At 40.0% G+C, this 17,331-nt stretch overlaps 1 protein-coding gene across 10 annotated transcripts in view; it reads right to left on the bottom strand.

Moving 5' to 3' along the window:
* The window catches only part of FKBP5 (FKBP prolyl isomerase 5), a 98,822-nt gene extending 84,628 nt beyond the window's left edge, over positions 1-14,194 (bottom strand). For 6 of the 10 annotated variants that reach the window (XM_060021944.1, XM_060021942.1, XM_060021939.1 and 3 more), the window contains exons 1-3: positions 14,047-14,194; positions 13,257-13,675; positions 8,502-8,606 (exon numbers count right to left, since the gene is read on the bottom strand). The gene's annotated coding sequence lies outside the window, so the exon portion shown is untranslated. The remainder of the gene's footprint in view (positions 1-8,501; positions 8,607-13,256; positions 13,676-14,046) is intronic. The other 4 variants (XM_060021946.1, XM_060021940.1, XM_060021947.1 and 1 more) reach the window with 4 other exon arrangements.
* Positions 14,195-17,331: the final 3,137 nt, after the last annotated feature.

The following is a 17,331-nucleotide window of genomic DNA, read 5'->3' as shown; positions in this document are numbered from 1 at the left end:
ACTGAATAATCTGTTAATCCAATTTATATAAAATGGGGCTTCCCTGGTGGCGCAGTGGTTGAGAGTCCGCCTACCAATGCAGGGGACATGGGTTCGTGCCCCGGTCCGCGAGGATCCCACATGCGGTGGAGCGGCTGGGCCCGTGAGCCATGGCCGCTGAGCCTGCGCGTCCGGAGCCTGTGCTCCGCAACGGGAGAGGCCGCAACAGTGAGAGGCCCACATACCGCAGGAAAAAAAAAAAAAAAAAAAAACAATTTATATAAAATGTAGGTCCTAAAATGTATATTTATTTTCCCCTTTCAAAGTTAATTGTTTCACATAATTCATGATTCACTTTTAGAAGTCACTGGCAAGTCTTCCAAATAAAAGACTCATAAAATGACACAAGGATCAAAACAAATTACTAAATGAGGGACACTAGATTAGGAGGATTAGTAATTTTTAAATGTTTTTAATTTACTAACAAAATTGGTCTGGCAAAGCTAGATTGTCATAAAAAATTAACTCACATAAAGTGTACTGAAATCTTACTTACTGTTATCAGCATTTTAGATGCAAAATAGACAACAGGTATAAAAATATTTAAATAGCCTAGGAATCTTAAGAAAAGAGGGAAACTCGGTCACACTTGTTTAGAAACTACAGACACACACACATATTAAAATATTCAGTATATGGTAATACCAAAAAGTTTAAGTGGAGATAAAATGAGATATTAAGAAAATGAACAAAAACAACACGAAGATGAAAAGAAACTACAACCCAAACTGACAAATCCAGCCGAAAACTAAACAAAAATATACCATGAATTAAACAGAAAACCTAAGCATAGTCATATTAAACATGGAAAAGAGAAATGAACACATTTTGTAATAAAGACTACGGTCTACAAGAATGCATAATATTAAAGCTCTTCACTTTTAGAAGCCATAAATTTAAAAAAAGAAAATGATAATAAATGGAAGAAGACAGCCAAATAATTTATATAAGAGTTACAAAAACCAATTGTTCCTTTCTCTCTCAACATATGAGAATTGCAAGACATACCCAAATAAGTCAAATTACAAAAAAATTAATATTCTAAGGATGAAGTTAACAGCAAAATGTATTACTATATAAATTACTATATAATTTATATAGTATTATTATATACTATATACAGCATAGTATTAATATATACTATATTTATGCTATATATATAACATATATAATGCAGTATTATATATAGTATATATAACATATAGTTATATAGCGTAGAATTTATAGTACTATTACTATATAAATTTACAAGGAAAGGCTAGTAACCACTCATAAAATATAGCTTAACAGACTTCTTTCAAACAACAATAAAACAGTTCAACATAAAAAAGATTTAAAAACAGAAACAAATTCCTATATATTATCTGAAGGGGCTGAGAGAAACACACACACACACACACACACACAGCCCTCAAAAAAGAAATCTAAAATTTAATTTTGAAGCATTTCTCTTCCCCCCTAATAGCACAAATAGAAGTTAAAATTTGTTATAAAGAGTAATCATCTAAATACAAAACAAGTCACAGATCATAAGAGAGAAAAAAAATCCCTTCTCCCTTCAGAAAAATGAAGACAGGAAAAAGAAACCAAACCATGGGAAATACAACTAAGTGATCTGATACAAAGCACTGAGGACATGGAAAAAATTCTTTTGTATATATATTTGTGTATTATACAATTCAACTTCACGGTGTTTGAAAATGATAAAGAAAAATTAGTATTTCAGTAAAAATGAATCCAGTTAGAAGTTTTTCTTTTTTTTTTTTAAGGAATATGGCAGGATGAGCAGAGAGGTCTAGGGTATTTTTATGTAACCCATGCCACTTTTTCTTTCTTTAATCATGGGAAAGAATACAGAACCTGAAAAGATAACTAGCTGTGAAATAATTTTATGACAAAATTATGCTTAAAGTGACTAAAACGTATTTGTACGTCACACAAATTTTCAAAATGCAAGGACAGCATCTTGTCAAATTTAAAACAAGACATTTCAAGGGAAGAAAAGTAGTGTGACAGTGATTTGGAGATGAGGAACTGACATTAATGAGAAAAAATTACGTGCTCTGTAAAAAGGGAAGGGAGTATTTATTGAGCAACTAGAGTATCCAGACACTAAGCTTAGGGCTTTATAAAAGACATTCGATCACATTGCATTTAGGTAGGAAAACAATATAGAAGAAAACAATGCTTAAATAAGTTTCTCACCATTATGTGTGGCATATGGTAAAATGTAAGAGACGAAAGAAGACTGTAAACTTAGAAACTACTGTACTAGTAGAAGTACACGGCTGGGGACTGTGAGGTGAAAGTACAATAGTTCCCAACTTTTCATGCTAATCTTACTGGACTATCAATCACTCTGTAAAAGAACCTGTGTTCCACCATGACAGAAACAGAAGTCCACTTTTTTTTGAGAATGATAGTTATGTTTACAACACTATTATATTTATAATTTCCAACTCTAAAAATAAAAGAAAGGAACCCTTTTGTTCCTAAAGAAGATTTTGGAGCCTTGGTTTTATTTTTTAATTTTTTTTTTTTAATAAATTTATTTTATTTATTTTTGGCTGCCTTGGGTCTTCGTTGCTGCGCGCGGGTTTCCTTTAGTTGCGGTGCGCAGGGGCTACTCTTCCTTGCAGTGCGCAGGCTTCTCATTGCGGTGGCTTCTCTTGTTGCAGAACACGGGCTGTAGGTGCACAGGCTTCAGTAATTGTGGCTCACAGGCTCTAGAGCGCAGGCTCATTAGTTGTGGCGCACAGGCTTAGCTGCTCCGTGGCATGTGGGATCTTCCCAAACCAGGGATCGAACCCGTGTCCCCTGCATTGGCAGGCAGATTCTTAACTACTGCACTACCAGGGAAGCCCTGGAGCCTTGGTTTTAAATATTACTTTAAGAATAGTAATGCCTGTCCAAGAAGTGTGATCATGGGCTTCTCATTAAGAATAGAGTGAATTATTACCACATTATTCCTGGCAGTAAAATTATTTCTTACCTTGGTGTTTGACAGCCGTTAGTAGAAAGATTATTGGTAATACTACTGTAATTCCCACCCAGATGGTTAAGAGTCATACTAGGACGACAGTAAAAAAGCAGCCCTAGTTTAGCTCTGAAAGGTACAGGCCACTAATTAATTAGCTGTGGATCCTGACGTTACTTCCTCTGGACCTCAACGTCCTCATCTGTACAATAAGACTGCTGGACTAGAGCATACTTCCCTACCTTCCTCCCCCTTTTTCCCTCTCCCTGGCCCTTTCTACTTTATGACTTCGGTGATTTAGGATCTAGACTGGGATTTTTGAGGACAGAGAGGTAAATAGCAGAAACCCACTTAACTCTGGAGAAAAGGAATAAGAATTATGTAAACAACTAGAATATGGAGAGAAAAAGAGAAAGCCCAAAATACATGTTTACAAAAACAAATGGACAAATTAAAGAGGCATAATGGTTCAGAATAGAGGATCATGAGCTTCATTGTCAAAATTAGTATGATAGTAGTTTCAGTTATATGACATCAGGAAAGATAGTGAGAAGTGCTAGAGATACAGACTTAGAAATGTTATTTGTAACACACAACAATGCTTTACAAATAACCCAAGAAATCTTCCCAAGTTCCCCCAGTACATATGGAAAAGATGCCATACTCCCTGGCTTAATCATTCATAATTCTGCCCTAACATAATCACTCACTATTTTCCAACAGGTTATTCCCTCCAGTCCATTTGGCTTCATCATTTCAGACAAACCTATGAAATCTCCCCTTCACTGTCACTCAGTGTTCTGTCAAATGCTTTCTCCCTTCTTCCAATTTATAATAACAATTTATCATGCTCTAACCATGTTTGAGGCACCATTCTAAGCACTTGACATGTATAAACTCATTTAATTCTCTCAACAATCCTAGGAAGAAGGTCAAGTAACTTGCTAAAGATTACACAGTAGCAGAGTCAGGATACCAACACAGGCAAACTGGTTCCAAGGAGCCTGTCCTCCTAACTTGCTAACTAGTCCTACAAGGCTTAGGTGGAGTTCTGTCACCTTCCTGAAGTTCTCACCTGCTTAGCAATTATTCCTGCCTCTTGAGACCTTAAGTAAACCACTCCTTTGTCACTTACCACAAGACCTAGGTTGTTATTTATCTTTTGTGCACATGTTATATCTTTTCTAAGGACAGGATCTTGTCTTATTTATTCTGTAACAACACTACTTAGAACCTAACACAACTTATTATCTGGAACACAAAAGTGCTTATTAATGAAACTATAATAGCATTTAATATTTATTGAAGACATATGCCAGGTTCTGGGCTAAGTACTTTATATGTATTGTCTCATTTATTCCTCACAACCCTTCGGTAGGTATTAATACTGCCTGCACCTCCTATTATTATAGATGAGGAAACTGAACTTAGAGAGAAGCTACATATCTTGTCCCATATCACAAAGTGGTGGTGACAGTCTTACTTAAGGGTCTAACCAGAATCTTAATCTCCAGCCAACCACAAAACACCCTGAAGAAAGAAGCAGTCCTAACAACAACTCAGTTCAACTTTCACTACTCTGCAGCACTATGCTGAACACCAAGGATTCAGAATTAGAGGCACAGCTGCTGCCCTGATGAAACTCACAGTGCACTAAGACTTCAGGATCAAACTTTGATATCACAGGCAGAGCCACCATCATCAAAACTTAAGGAAGATTTTAACTTATATTTTAAATCAAAATATCTAAATAATCCTTGGAAACTCTTCCATCCCCTTCCTTCTCCCTTCAGGCTTCCCCCACTCTCTCTACCCTAGGACTAATCTCTCTAGTTTCTGTATTATCGAGTAGAAGGATCCCACTAATCCTGACAACTACTAGGATGTCTAAATTTAATTTATCAGTAGCTCAGACTCAAGGGTCTATTTGGCGAATTCCATGTCCATAATGAAATATGGGCAATGGACAGCTAGAAAAAACCAGTAGCAAGGAGAAGCAGCAAAAAGAGGGAGATGAAAGTCACACTGTATAGCAAAGAAAAAGCAAGAAAAGCAGGAAAGTGGACACAAATAGAAGGTGAAAGTTGAGTCCAGAATAAATCCAGTAGAGAGATGTAGATAAATGAAAACGCTAAAATCTAATTCATTTTGCGAATGCTGACTCCTTTAATTTTTTCCTAACTTCTAATGGAAACAGAAAAATATGTAGGTGAAACAATTACTGAAAAAATCATTAACCAGGAACAGTATATAAATCAGGAGTTTTTCCCCTGAAAAACCACTCATTTTAGAATTTCAGAGCTGCAAAAAGACCTTAGATCACTATCTAATCCAACCCATTCATTTTACAATTAATATAAGGCTCAGTAAGGTTAAGTAACTTTAACTTTCCCAAGATCATGTAGCAACACTCCTGAATCTCACCCCTGTCTATGCCTACTATACTAGGCTTCCTAGAAACGGTGTAATTTTCTCTTCCGTTTTCCACTTGTAATAACTATTAAATTAATTTCTGCATAAGTATCTCAGAATCCCCATATTATTCCTACTTCTCATAGAAGAAAATAATCAGGTATTCTGGATTATCTAAAACAATATCAAATTTTATTCTCTTATCCCCAAAGTCAGTAATCTTAAATTGGGTCTTGATTTCTACAAGGAAGAAATTCAAACATTTCCCAGAAGAGCGGAAAGAAGAAAGAGCTCCATAAGCTGACCAAAAGCAAGGCAAGTTGATAAGCTACAATCCATCTGTCAAGGACTCAGGCCCAAGACCACTGGAGGGTGGACGACTGCTAGTGGGAAGTAGAATGGATATCACTTATTTTCCCATTTCTATTTAATATCTTCCCAACTAACCTCAGGTTCCTATCTTTCTGACAACCATCAATTCTAGGAGCCTGTAAAAAGAAGGGAAAGTAATGAGGTAAGAGTATCGTGTCACTTTCGGCACAATGGCTTTTTGATAAGAACTATCTTGGTCAGGAAATATGCCACAAGGAATAGAAGGGTTTTGGGGTAAACCCACAGATCTTTATTTTTACCATAAAAACACAAGAAGTCCTGAAAGTGTGTTATATACACTCAGTATTTCCCCCACTGCAAAGCACCTGCAGATATTCTGCTGGAAGGAACTCATTCTGGGCTATTTCTGTGGTCCAAGAAAGTCTGCTGCCTATATCCCTTGATAAACTGTGGGCCCTGCTGGCCATCGTTCACAAGGTTATTAGAGCTGAGTGATTTGGAAATCGTCTCTATCACCTTGGTTTAAATATAATGATTTCCTAGCCCTTAAAAATTATGTGTTTGCTTATAAGACTGACTGAAGCCTTCTCTGAAAGGGAAGAAAATGCCCTATTTTACTTTAGGAACATATCTTAATTTTGATATGTATGAAGTTCATTATAGATTAGGGATAACTTCCTGCTAACATGTTACCCAAATTAGGACAACTGGAGTGGAAATGAAAAAGGACGAAAAGATAAAAAGACATTTAAAAACAAAGTGATTTAGTGGCTCACTGACCTTAAGAAGCAAAGGAAGAGTAAAAAATGACCAGTAAGAATAATGGTGTCACAAACAGCTAAAGAGGAAAGTCAGGAAGAGAAGCGTTTTGACTGGGGGTGGAGAGAGGGGGTGTTGGTGTGCAGTTGCTACAGAGATGGTATTTAAACATATTTAGTTTCAAGACATAAGTGAAAATTTGGGCCTCAGTTTTGCAAGGCCTGGAGTTTAGACATAAGATATACATTTGGAGCCTAAAAAAGCACAGCAATGACTGAGTTTTTAGAGAAAGAGAAAGTAACAGCAAAACATTTAGACAACAGCATTCCTCAGACACTACACTTTGAAGATAATCTAACTTACCAGATGAACAGTACTACCTTATTCTATAGATTAGAATATTTGGACTAATTTATTATAAATAAAAGGCTAAAAAATTTATCTTTCTTTTCCAGGCTATGAATTGACAGAAAGGAATTTAGAATAAAAATAGTTTCATAATTACTGATTGTCCAAAGTTAAGTCTCTGAGTTAAAACACACTGCTTTTCAGATTTCTCTATTTACAACGAAACTTTTGAAAAAAATTGAGAGAAAAAATCTGGTACACTAATACCACTACTATTTTACAATATTTGTGAGAATGTATCAGTTTTTAAAAGCACACTAACCAAAATGCTGATAATTAATAAATCTGAAGAATGGGTATATGGAGGTTCATTATTATTCTCTCCAGTTCTGGATATGTTTAAAACTTTTATAATAAAAAAGTCTAAAAAAAAGGCTACCTACAGATATTTTTAAAGTTCTATCTGCAGTTAGGGTTTGACAACTCAAAACAAAATTCTAAAAACTTTTCAAATAATGTTTTATTCATGCTCAATAGACCAATGAAATTTACTGTGTATGAAAGGGAGATAAGGCCCTGTCATTTCAGAGGAACATGAATATGTTCATTAAATGGAGAAAGTCCTCCTTTTATCCATGTTGGTTGAGTTGGACATTTGTCATTTTTCTCTTCAAAGAACTTATATTTGTTAAAGAAAAATATATAGACCATATAAATGTATGGTTTTTGTTAGTAAAGGCAACATAAATGTTCATCCCCAGTTATCAATGATTAATTTGCTGAAACTGCTGGCTAGTCATTCTGTTACTTCAAATCATATTCCACTCTAGTAAATAACCAAATAAACAAATTTCTTATGTGGATGCAAAAAACTGATTAAAAAATGAATATCCATAAATAATGCCCAATCCTAAATTGTGAAGAACACATATTTAAGATTATATAAAATAGTAAGTCGAGAAAAAAAGCTGAACGTTTTAAACAACTGACATAGTTTTAGGGCTGCTGTAGAGTGATTTGCTTTAAATTAAACCTATTTAAATTACAGTTTAAACTAACAGTGAGCATCAAATTCACCACCTTAGATTTACCACTTAACCTACGATCAAGATTAGTTTATATGGTTTACAAGCACCAATCCTTCCCCCTACTATAAATACCACCCACAAATGACAACCAGCTTTGTTTGCCTCTTCTTTGTCTGTTGAGTTCCAGGACAGTAAGGACTGCACGTTTGTGCAAAACCTAGCACACTGAAGGTGTGCAACTCTCTTAACAGGAATTATCAATTCCCAGGAAGCTATCGCTAGGTATCAGTCTCATTCCCTAGGTGACTGACACAGGATAACAAAATAAAGCACAGTTTCCTGGCTGGCAGTTGGCCTTGAATTATTTTCAGGATCTTGTCTCTTCTAACAGAAATATGCTGCCATGAAACTTCAAAGAGAAGCAGCATAGATACATATATGTAGAGACAAAAGACTGTCAGTAATTCTCTTCTCCTACATCATTATTAAAGCACTGCTTAATTTCAAATTGAGGTATTTCACTTTTTTCAGATAACAGGGTCATTCTCCTCATCTTCAACAAATTTTTATAGTTTTTTTTCCTTATGAAAGTAAAAGTTACATACCATAAAATGCACGGATCTTAAGTATTCAGCTGGGTAAATGTGAGCAAATGTATACACCAACAGTTGGTGAATCTGGAAGTTCCTCGTACTGGTCTTGCAACTGTTCTGTAAGTTAAAAATTACATGAAAATGAAAACTTACCCCAAAGGTGTACACTTGAATTCCATAGCTTGATTCCCAAATCAAGTTATAGAATATTTCCATTACCCTAAAAAGTTCCTTTTTGCCCCTTTCCAGTCATCCACAGCCCTTACCCAGAAACCATTGTTCTGATTTCTATCACCATACCTAAATCTGGCCTGTTCCCATATTTTTTATAAATGGCATCTTATAGTACATACTTGTGTTTGGCTTCTCTTGCTCTGAATAATATTTCTGAGATTCATCTATGTCACAGTATGAATCATTAGTTCATTACTATTGTGAAAAAGCTGCTATGAACATTTTTATCAGTCTTTCTGTGTACATGTACTTTATTCCTCTTGGTGTAGCAAGATTTCATTTAAAAAAAAAGGTTTCACATATAAATAAGCCTGTGAAGTCACACAGTATAGATAGATGGATTTATATATATACATATAACAAACATACAGTTACATATATAATGCAAATATATATAGCATAGATACTTTATCTACCTGTGTGTATATATTTATGTGTGTGTGTATATATATATATGTGTGTGTGTCTCTACAAATGGATTCTGAGAGGTCCACCTAGGACCAACAAAGATATTTTAAAAGAACTTATAGGGCTTCCCTGGTGGCACAGTGGTTAAGAATCCACCTGCCAATGCCAGGGACATGGGTTCGAGCCCTGGTCCGGGAAGATCCCACATGCCACGGAGCAACTAAGCCCGTGCGCCACAACTACTGAGCCTACGCTTTAAAGCCTGCGAGCCACAACTACTGAAGCCCGCGGTGCCTAGAGCCTGTGCTCTGCAACAAGAGAAGCCACAGCAATGAGAAGCCCTTGGCGTGCCGCAACGAAGAGTAGCCCCGGCTCGCCGCAACTAAAGAAAGCCCGCGCACAGCAACAAAGACCCAGCTCAGACAAAAATAAACAAATAAATTCATTTTTTAAAAAAAGACCTTATAAAGTTCATAGTGCAAGTAAATTTAAGATAGGAAAGATGACATTTCAATTTTTCTTAATAAGTATTATGTTTTAACCTAAGACTAATTCAAAAGAGAAACAAATTTCTTTCCATGTAAATTACCCTGTTTTGCTTCAATGAAATACCCTTCTTCTCATAACAAATCCCCTTCTCAAACTAGAATTTCAAAACATTAAATATTACCATCCACCATGTAATAATTTTTTATGCTAGGCGCCAAATCCAAAATCTGTCAATATTCTATTCTACTGTCTTGCTTTTTTAAAAAGTTAGAAACATGGAAATAATTCCATTGGCTAATGTTTAACATGGGTAAAGACCATTTCATCCTCATTCAGAACACTGTATATTCTGAAAAAGGCTAGGATGTTTTCTGTTCCAAAAAGTATCTTACTACAGCATTAAGTCTGTGATAGAGACATTCTAACCTTCTAATTCTGTGTGTAATTTTCGGCAGACAGTAGAGGAGGATCTTTAATTTCCAGAGATAGAACACTGAGAAACATACACACAAATCTGATTTTTGATGAGATCAATTTGAAATTCCCAGCCCTGTTTTTGATAATCAGATGATCATTTTCAGGGAACTAGGAATGGCTCCTTATTTAACATCATACATAAATTGCCAAGACTGAGGCTGAACACTACAAACGGTTCCAGAAATTTACCATCATCTGCTTCAGGAAGGGTTTGCAACTACAAAAGGGAAAAAAAAAACCTCTTCTAGCCTTTGATTTTTCTCCATCTTTTATTCTTCCTTCCAAACAATGAACAATTTCAAGACCATACAATTCAAATGTACCATATATATTTTTTTTTTAAAAATAAATTTATTTATTTATTTTTGGCTGCGTTGGGTCTTCGTTGCTGGGCGTGGGCTCTCTCCAGCTGCGGTGTGCGGGCTTCTCACTGCGGTGGCTTCTCTTGTTGCGAAGCATGGGCTCTAGGTGTGCGGGCTTCAGTAGTTGTGGCTCGTGGGCTGTAGAGTGCAGCTCAGTAGTTGTGGCGCACAGGCTTAGTTGCTCCCCAGCATGTGGGATATTCCCGGACCAGGGCTCGAACCCGTGTGCCCTGCATTGGCCGGCAGATTCTTTTTTTTTTTTTTTAGGCAGATTCTTAACCACTGCGCCACCAAGGTAAGTCCCGTGGCTACTGTTTTTAAATCAATAGTTACGTGATTTACGTACCAACGTCCACCTAATCTCTGGTGAGTGTAGATGTAATTTTCCTTACACTTTTGGGGACATAATGTCAGAAGTTAAAAATGCGCTGTAAAAAAATTCAGAATGTGAAGCAATGAAAAAACAAAATCTAATTACTAATCAGCTAGGTTAGAAAGTTCACACAGTCTCAGAATTATAAAATGTATAAAATATTTAATTGTTCAGCATAAAATAATTACAGAATTTAGTGTGCCAAAATATATACAATATAGATTCTTTGTTAGGAATTGTTGAAAATTATATTAAAGGCCTACAGAAAATATTCTTAATCACAGATACAGCATGCATACTACTGTTAAATAAAGCAGTATTAATGTCTAACAGTATCATGTGATCTACCCTCAAATTTAGCTTGTTTAATATGTGTCCCTGTTCTTTTGTAGCTTTATTCATTCAAAAATATTTGCCCACCCCCAAACTAAAAAGGAGCCACACCTGAGGGTCAGTGACTTAAAAACACTCCCAACATTTATTGTGTAGATGCAAGAATTCAACTTATGCTTAATTTTGAAGCTGTAATGTGGTTGATAATTTTATGATATGCTCTACCGCAAGTTAAAGTGGACAACAATCAGTAATTAAAATATGTAAAAACTGAATTTGAAAATGGTCTTTTAATTAAAGGGCACTTCCATAGTTAAAGTTCCCCAAATATGCTTTACGTAAATAAAACTAAGGAATATAGCTTTAATTTATGATATGTGGTATATTTAAGCATCATTATAGGATAATGACTATAAAATTTCTAATTACACATAGTAGTTAAACTAATATATTCCTATACACTTTTAAGGACAATTACCCATAATTGTCCTAAACTAATATATTCCTATACACTTTAAAGGACATCACCCATAACCCCAGTCTCATAAGATTCCTTAGAACTACTTATACATAATAAAACCCACTCTGCAGGAGTCACTGTTCAAACAATCTACCTTCACTAAACATCAAAAAGCCAACTCAGCTTTCAACAGTAATAACTTCTTCTACAGCTAGAGAAAGAGGATGCTCTTCCTTCTCTAGACTGGTTCTAAGGTAAGAAGCCTTTAGGAAACAAAACAACCTAAAATATGTATCCTTTTCCAATCCAAGGATAAACGGAAAATTGAAGATTTCACTAGTTGCCTAGTCCAATATTTTATAATGTTCATGTTGAACTGGTTAAAATCATGTTTTAAAAAAGAAATTCACCCAAAATTCCCATCACTAAAAAATTGAAGATTCAGAAACACACTTGTTTTGTTAAATATTGTAAAGACAAAGACCTCACAGCATATAAGCCTGTTGTTTTAGAGAAATAAAACATTTTATAAAGTCCATCTTTGATTTTTTTTAAATCCCAAGTAGTCACAACTAGACTATTGGTTAAAGAGTTCACCTTTAAAAGGTGTTACTAATTAGCTACGTAAGTAACTAAAATTACTATTCAATGAAACACTAATAAAGTACCATAATTAAAATAACGGTCCTTAAGAAGTTAAACTTACATCTCTTAAGTACAAATCATACCCAGCATAGATATAAAAAGACACATTAGAAGAAAATAACTGAGTAATCTAAATCAACTGCTCCTCACAAATGAATGTTATTAATAACCTTCATAATATATTTTAAAGTAATTATACATTATTTTAAAACTTTTTTTTCTATAGATGCCCTAAATTGGTCAGGGCCATAACTGTAGATTGTTAAGTGAGGTCAGATGGGAGAGAGAGAAACAGAAAATAAGTGAAACGTATAACAAATAAAAATTTCCCACAAGAATAAGAAGTTTTTCAACTCTATCCTTGGGGAAAAAAAAAAAAACTCTTATGCGGGGCGGGGGGTGTGGTGCGGGAGAATTCCCACAGACTACTCAAAATACTGAACCAAAATATGCCTTAACTTTTCCCTTGTCTAAAATCTAACAAAACGGTAAGACAATGAAAAGAAACACTCCTGTGAGCCCTCAGAGAGGCAAAGAAAGCTCCCATTCAACGCTAAGCCTTATTCCACTCCTGTAAAGTAAATCCAAAACCACGAGCTCAAACTGCTTCATGAAGAATTTACTGAATGGCGGCCAAACGTTGTACACGCTACCCTGAACCACAGTGAAGGATATCTAGAGTTCTGCATTCTCCATTTACAACCTGTACCTTACTATGCATGCTTTCGCCACCACTGCAGAAACCGATTTTTACAAAGATGTTCCTCCCGGCAAGTCAATGGAAAGAAGGCAATCTACACGCTGACAACACCCGCCCCCCACCTTTTTTTTTCCCCAATCAATACTAGTTTTGACTACTATACTGCGGCCAGCACACCTTTTTAGAAATCATTAAGGGAGAAGGCGTTATAACGTCCCAGAGTGAACTGAATACTGAGCTCTGAAACAACTTTTCACTGGCTTTCACCTGGCACTAGGATTATCACCTGTTAGAACGCCGCCGCACCCGCACCCTCTACGAGCGGCCGAGAGCGGGGATGCTGTTCCCAGTCACTGGTCCCTGGGCGGCAGGTGAAGACGGTGAACGCGCATCCACACCCACCGCCCGGGGAGCGCAAACCGAAAGCCAGGACGGCGGCGACGGGACGCTCCGTTATCCTCACTCTCGGCTGGCCCGCCAGGTGAGCGCGGCTCCATCGCGCCCGCGGCGTCCCGGTGCACGGCTCACCCCGGCTCCACTTCTCCCGCCGCCCGGGCCCCGGAAAGCGAAGTTTCTCTCCCGCCCGCGGCAGCTGCTGTTCACGCGCCTCCCGGCTCTCCGCCGGTCCCGCCGTCTGCTCCGGGCTGCCGCGGTCACGGGCGCCGGGCCTCGGGCGAGTCGGGGGCCGCGGACGGGAGCCGTGACCTGTCACCCCGGGAGGGAAACAAAAGCCGGGTGAGGACCAGCGGGCGCGACCGGCCTCGCCTCCGAGAGAGAAAGCGCGGCGGGGGGCGGGGAGCCGCTCCAGGAGCCGCCGGCTCCGCGCCTCCAGGAGGGAGCCCCTGCCCCGCGGCCCGGCGGGACGTAGAGGAGCCCCGCAGCGGAGCTAGGGGCCTCCAGCGCGCCCGTCTGGGGGCTCCCCAGGCCCCCCTGGCCCCGACGCGCCGCTCCCGGGCTGGGGAGCCGCGTGAGGGGGCGGGGAGGCGGCGCAGCGGCGGCCGGACCGCGAAGCAGGGAATTCGGCTCCCTGGGCTTAGCGACCACACTCCCCATCCCTGCGGCCATGGAGCCAGTACCTGTCGCCGCGGTTGTTCGTCTGCTCTGTCTCTCTCCGCCTAGCCCGCGAGCCGCTGCCCCTCAGCCCGCCCTGCAGGCCACCCGCGCGCCGGACGCCGCCGCCCGAGACTGGCAGCGCCCGCGAACCGGCCCGAATCCCCCGGGCAGCGCCCGGCGCCGTCCCACCCCCGCCGGCCGCAGGACCCGCCTCCCATAGGGCCACGGGGCTGTCAGTCCGCCCCCAAAAGGCGCGCGGGCTGTCGCTCCGCCTGTCCGGATTGGCGGCCGCGCGCCGTCCATGCAAATAAGGCCCCGCCCCCGACCATTTGCACCTCCGCCTTGGTGTAACCTCCGCCTCTCCCCGCCAGCCCACGTGTCTGGCCCTTGCCCTTTGTGGGGGCTGGAGGGAAGGGATGGAGGAAACTGACCGACACCCTCTCCCACCATCCCTTATCTCCGGGAAAACTAATGCCTAAAGAAGCTAGTTGACTAAGCATACGGATCTCTCTCTCTGAAAGCTCTGCCCTCCTGTCTGCCCACTAGACCTGCCCTGAGGATGGAGAGTGACAGACCAGGCTTGTTTGTGTGAGGTTAGCCCCAGGAAACAATACCAGGAACTCAAAGTTGTCCATTTGGAACTGGGGAAAATCCCACCTGGAGAACCGTAGCACATAGCACATAGCACTTCCCTCTGGACACTCAGGGACTGTGAAGACTACGCTTTCCTGTGGCTTTCTACCTTTCAAACATGAGATCCCAGGTGACTGAGAGAGCAAAGGGCCTTAAAAGATGTCTGTGTTCTCTGCCACCTGCGAAAGGGTAGACCTGCTGAGCAACTCAGCTTCAGGAGGTGCTCAGTCCCCTCCAATGAAATGGCCACCCAGAGATTCAGATGAGGAGACTGAGCTAGCCACCTGGGCCGTAGGGAGTAGCTAGCTCAATCTCATTTTTGAGAAAACAGAAACCTGAAGTCCCATAGCTATGGAGCTTATTAATTACCTATGGAAACCTAACATCTCCTAGCTCCACAACTGCTGTCTAAGCTATATCACCTGGGTCATTTAGGTATTGACGACGAGCTTCTACAATTCACCATCCCTGCCTTCAAGAGGTGCTGCCTGCAGAAATAACCACTAGAGCTGACACTGAAACCTCGTCAAGGGCAAAGGCCCTGTCTCAGTGCCTAGAAGCTTTCCTTTTTACCAGATGCCAGGGAGAGTCACTGAAACAATTTATTTGTGCATTAATTCAGTAAGACAATGGTGATTAAAACTACTCTGCATATTAACACCAGTTGATTAAGCATCTACTATGCTTTTTAACAGCAAGTATTAAGCACTGTGCTGTGTGCAGGGTATACAGAGGTGAGAGGACACTGTCCCAGTCCTTAAGGGCTTCAGCCTAAAAGACAGTGACATCCACATTGCATATCAGTGCTCCTTATGTTTCAGAGACTGTGACAGATGTCTGCATAGGGAGTGGCTATGCATAGGCCAGTGGATGACTCCAAGGAGAGGGGAATTTGCTCTTCCTGGGAGAGTCAGGAAAGGCCTGGAAGAGGTGACTCTAGAGCTGAGTCTTGAAAGATAAGTATTAAAAGATGGTGTTTTTGCCAGACTGACAGATGTGGAAGAGGAAGGAAAGGAACTCCCCTGGGCCGGGGCGGGGGGTGGGGGTGCAGAGGAGGGAATAGCAGGAGCAAAAAGAATGCAGACCTGGAAAAGCCTAGTAACTGAGGGAACAGCAAGGAACAGTGTGGGCAAATCTGCAGGGCTGTGTGGCCATGTCACATGGTCTGGGACCAGGCTCTTCCAGGAGGAAGACAGAAAGACCCAGGAGGCTGCCAGGCTGTGTTGTAACACACCGCAGCAAACAACAACAGGCCCTGTAGATACAGCTGCAGACTTTTTTTTTTTTTTTCTAGGCCAGAGTCTGTGGGGAACAGTCAGTTCCACAGTTCCAATGGCAGCCTGGCTGGCCACACCCACTCTCTCAGAAAACCACTCCGGTCACTGCACTTGCCTGCCTCAGCATTTGGAAACACGCGTGCTTGCAATTTCCCTAAGCACTGCTGCCCTTCAGAACGCAAAGATAACGTGGGCTATGGCTGCAGACACCTGGGTGTGAGATGAGCAACCCTTTCCTCGTGCGCACAGGAGTCCTCTGCAAGGCCTGTCACCACAGATGGCTTCATGGGAGTGTAACCTGTGCTCAGATTAATGCTCTGCTGTTACTGTCCTGAAATTCTTAATGTTTTAACAAGGGGCCCACATTTTTATTTTGTGATGGGACCAGCAAATTATTTGCCCATCCTACCTGTCACTGTTAATACCCCTAGGAATGCTTGTGATACTGCTCAAACCATATCTCATTTAAAATACTTAGCGTGGGGAATTCCCTGGTGGTCCAGTGGTTAGGACTCTGCACTTTTCACTGCCCAGGGCACGGGCTCAATCCCTGGTCAGGGAACTAAGATCCCAGAAGCTGCATGGCACAACCAAAAAAATTAAAAATAAAATAACTTGGTTTGTTCATATGCATTGTATCACCTGATTCTCACAGTGACAACGTGGAGTGGGCCTATATTACCGGTCCCATCTATCAGCTGAGAAAACTGAAGTTTGGCAACTTTCTCCAGGTGGCACAGCTAGGAGGTGGCAGAGTTCATATTTGAACTCAGCCCACCCAAGCACTATTCCATCCACTTCAGAGCTACCTCCATGTCAGTTTCAGAATCCTTTCAAATGTAGATTTGTACATGAAAGATTTTAAGAGTCAGAACACCTGATGGAATGGATATCTGTCATTTCATGGCTATCACCTTTTAAATAGTTGTTCATCAATTTTGAAAAACTCTCAGCCATTGTATGTTCAAATACTCTTTCTGTACATTTTCTTCTTTCCTTCTGGGACCCCAGTTGAAATATATATTAGACCTTCTCACTACATCCCTTTCTTCTGTATTTTCTATCTTTTGTCCTTCCATGCTTTGTTCTAAAAATTTCTTCTCTTTCAGTTCACTAATTCTTTCTTCAGCTTTTTTAAAAAATTCTCCTCTTAAACCCATCCACTGAGCTCTTAAATTTGGTTATTCTATTTTTTTAGTTCTAGAATTTCTATCTGGTTCTTTTTCACATCTGCTATGTCACTTCTTATATCCCTTAGTGCCCTACTTAATTTTCAAGCTCGGCTTTTCTCTCCTTAAACATAGTAAGTATAGTTGTTTTAGGGTCTGTGTCCTTGGTGGGGGGAGGAGCACAATCTGGAGTCCCGGGGGGTCCACATCCATTGTCAGTTTTTCCTAC

This window comes from Delphinus delphis, chromosome 10 (genome assembly GCF_949987515.2).
Source record: "Delphinus delphis chromosome 10, mDelDel1.2, whole genome shotgun sequence".
Lineage (NCBI taxonomy): Eukaryota > Metazoa > Chordata > Mammalia > Artiodactyla > Delphinidae > Delphinus > Delphinus delphis.
Note: the sequence above shows the minus strand (reverse complement) of the source record. Positions and strands in the feature narration are given on the sequence as shown.